Genomic DNA, 4306 nt, shown 5'->3' with positions numbered 1-4306 from the left:
TATATGGACTTCTCAGATTGATTTACACGCAAATTTACCCTGTGGATAATTCCTAAGACTCACATCCACCATCGTGTGGGAACTTCAAATATTCTTCTTCAGTCCCCCTATTGATTTGCTGATTGTTCTCGCCGGTCTTGGTCTCTGTGGCGGCGGGGTAACGTCCTCGCCTGCCATACAAGAGATCACGGGTTCGAGTCCAGCCTGCATAGGTTTCCCCAGTCTAGGGTATGGTTTTGTGTACGTTTACTTGCTATATTTGTTGAATATTCCGTTATAAAATGCCCAATAACTGTTCCGCGACCAATCCGCGATCATCCGGTGGTTTGAGAATAATAAAGAAAAGAATATTCTACTCTTTACTTCACGTTTTTTTATGGATTAAAATAAAATGTAATAATATATAATATCTTCATTATGAAGTGCAGCATTGATTTTCCCTTTCCTGTGATTCTCTTAATGTAGCCCTCCAGGGTAGTTTTCAAAAATCCATAATAGTGCAGACCGTGATCTATAAGCTTGCATCTTATTTTCACGATACAAAACTCAATTTTTTTCTTCTTTCTCCAATTGCATTGAGACTCTCGTCATTGCTTGTGCATAGTAATACCTACTATGCCATTAACAGCCAAAGGTAGTGTTTGAAGAAATAAAATGGTAAATGATTTGTTCGCAGCTCTAGATTCGCTTATTTAATGTACAGTGGGCACTTATCGGTGTATCTGCGGCCCTCGGAAGTTCGCGGATCTCCGCTTCTCAATTTCTGGGTCATACTTGTCATTGGGTACCCTACTTTCTCGAGATGTATTGCGGCTTTAGAACAATCGCAGATGACCACATGAGGTCGTTGGCGCCGACGGTGGTGGAGTGAAGGTGATCAGAGTACGAGCCGTAAGTCTTTATTCCGTTACGTCATTTAGATAGACTGCATGTGTGTATCGTAGGTACCAATGACCCCCAATTACATGCTATGACAGCGTCTGAATTCTCAATTCGTATGGAGGAAGCCATGAAGAAATTTTCCTCATCTCTTTAAGACATCGAATGCAGTTTTTTACTGCCTCAAGTGATCATAACTAATGGCTAATGACTTATCGAAATGCATGATGAATCCTGATGCAGATGTAAGTGCTTTGCGGTCCGTAACAAGGGAGACGGCGCTTAGGGGTTCTCCATTTTGAGATGCTGGGACTCGCTGTTAACTTCTGCTACCGACTTTGTTTGTGGTGAGGTCAGATTGTGGATTCCTATCCACAAGTCCCGGGTTGTTAGAACATTTTCAGGGGTCACTTCTGCCACGGCACTCGATGCGCTGGTTAGGAAATTGAGATTACCTTGACGTGTTTCGTTAAGAAAAGTCTGGCGATGCTTTCTTCCCTTAATTTTGCTTAATCTTCTTCAACGCTATAGCGGTCAATTACTACTTAAATTTTTGCTTTGGTAAAATTTTCTTTTGCTACCTAAAATTTGAATCACCTTGCGGCGTCTTAGAGTCTTAGAGTCTAGAGAGAGGTTTTGCACTGCGTTCTCTGCAAAACCCTTGCCTATCCACGATTGAATTTATGTGTCCCACTTCCCTAGACGCTGCAGCGCCGCTGTCACGACATGATTTCAACGAGTATGTAATTATTTGAAGAGCGCATAAAGTTTGTGCCGCGCATCTTTTATCGGGCACGCCGCTGCAAATTAGTGAAAGTCTCCGTGAGGCCAACGCGTATAGCAAATTTTACGATGCCTGTAAAGGATATAAAACAGCCGGATAGCCTCATGTATAAGAGTTACCTCGGAGATGGCCAGTCATGGTGGATTGCGCCGTAAGGAAAGCCTTGGATTAAATACAAACTCGCATTGGCGAGTTATGGAAAGGGAGAGGAGAGCCGGGAACTACTATAAGTCCACGTTCTCTGTGAGTGCGCTGATATTTTTTCTAAGTGGTGCGGAAGCTGTTTATGATATATAATCCCCTGGAACGTGCTTTCCTTTGGCAGAGGTTTTTAGGTCTCGGATATGAAATGGCACTTTCGTCCCCCAAGTTTTATGCCCCGGGAAGGAGGCCATTACCGTTCACGCGACGGTTATGTATCGACGCTATATCCTCCCCAAACCGGAAGGATTCAGTGGTTAGGGGAATAGACGAGGAGGGTACGAGTCGGAGGAGGATCGAATCGTGGGCACGAAGGGAGGTTTCGCCGCCCATTTCGAGTCACGACTCCCGCGCACTTTTGCAGCCGGCTCCGTCGTCGCGTCGAGGGGAACAGCCGGCCCCAAGGCTGGCACATCTCTCCCGGTAGCTGGAAGCCTCGATTTATCTATTTCATGCCGATTACTTACGCCGGTCCGGAGCGGTGGGAACTGTTTTAAATATTTCCTCTCTCCTGCCGATAGAGCGGCAGATACACATTGTTGGGATGTGGGAATTGCTCTCAGTGCTTGCTCTCCGCTGATATAGCTAGTGGTTTCAGGCGTAAGTTTAAATGCTCCATGACACTTGCTCAATATGAATTGGAACACATCCTTGAAAGCTCCATTATAATATTTTTTATCAGCTCGATTTTTTATTATTTTTCTTTATGGAATAAAAAACTCACCTTCAATATTGATTGTAACCTAATTTTTAAATGACCTTTATTTATGTAGTAATATTGAAAAAATATAAAATCAAAATGATCCATTCATTTCGCGATAGTACTAATATTATGATATTTCGAAAATGAATACCCACGAAATATTAATTTTATCCAGGAAATTTTAATTAGAGATGATTGTTATAAACCGCATTTCTACGCCATGAATTTCAATGAATGAGCCAAAGATGCTCCCGTTGTTCATTATTAATCTATTTATTTATTCTCTATTATTTTTAGCTGAATTTTTTAAATATATCTTAATTCCTAACGATAAAAGGCTACTTTTAGTTTTCTGTCATGAAACGGGATATTTAAATTGAAAAAAAATAGCTTTAAAAAATCTGTTGAAGATGTGAATTATTAATAAAAAATAACAGTGGTTTCACCTTAAATGAGATAAATTTTAAGAGGGTTCGACGTAACATGACATTTATCTAAATCGTGGGATTTTATTACTTTCCAATTTGGAGTCCTATTGCCTTCCAAGTCTGTCTGATGACAACGATGAATTAGTACCTACATTTTCATCGGGCTGGTTATGTCTAGGAATCATAAGTACTAGAGGAAGGAAATTTCATTAGATTTGAGAGTATTTGCTGGAGTTGTGCCAGCTGTAAACTCACTGGTGAAAAATCACTACTCGAAGCTTTAGTAGGCCAAGGGCTCACATGTTTTCCATTTAAGTGTATTCTCCATGAAAGGGGCACTTAACACAAATGCCTTGTTTTCAACTGATCAATCAATTTCAGCATCAACTGACTCCTCCTGACCAAGAAATATGAATACATTAGGTACATGATTCACGAGTTTTTAAGCATGCAATATTCCTGTTAATTTGAAATAATCCAATGTATACTGAAATCAGTTCTAAATTTCTTTCAGAATCACGAATGAACGGTTTGAATCCGAAAAGAGTTATTTAACTCAGCTGAAATCAGCTGCTACGTCTTTAGTGAGGCAATACCATCAAATTTAACTTGAATTATTAGCTGCATATCTGTCTTTCGGCAAAAATACTCTGATGCCTGATAACTACCAAGTAATCTTAAAATCTGAAACAAAGACTTTCATTTTGGAATGAATCCCATATTATGGATGGAGTCAATTCTAGATGGTGCGTATTAACCGTTTTGGATTAAATCCTACTTTATGCTTAGAGTCAACTTTACATCCTGTGCACCTCGAATGGGCGGTTTGCCAAAATATTTTGTCTATATTTCATAACTTGCGCATTGATTTCATTTTCTCGTTGCAGAACTCCCTGATTTTCCAAGAGATAATCATAGAAAAAAGAAATTAACAGGCCATTAATTTACAGTAATGTTAGGAATAACACTCTTATAAAATCCTGAAAAGTCCTCATCGATCCGGTATGTGAAAAAAGTTTTATTCAAGGTCAAAGGTCACAAAAATGTTTTTTTTTTCATTTTTTCGGCCAAACGGTTAGTTTTACGATAAAATGTGTTGTTATCGAAATTGTAGATCAGGAAATTATCTACAAAATTGTCACTGTACTTTTTTCTCTAAGATTTTCCATTTCAGAGAAAAAATCATTCGAAAGTTTGATGGAGCTCTATTTTCCGTAATATGCATGACGATATTGTTGCGCTCTTCGAACATTGTTGGACAGCTCCAGCTAACATTCGAATGGCTTCTTCTCAGAAATGGTATATCTTAGA

Source organism: Ischnura elegans, chromosome 4 (assembly GCF_921293095.1).
Source record: "Ischnura elegans chromosome 4, ioIscEleg1.1, whole genome shotgun sequence".
Lineage (NCBI taxonomy): Eukaryota > Metazoa > Arthropoda > Insecta > Odonata > Coenagrionidae > Ischnura > Ischnura elegans.
This window is presented reverse-complemented; position numbering follows the sequence as displayed.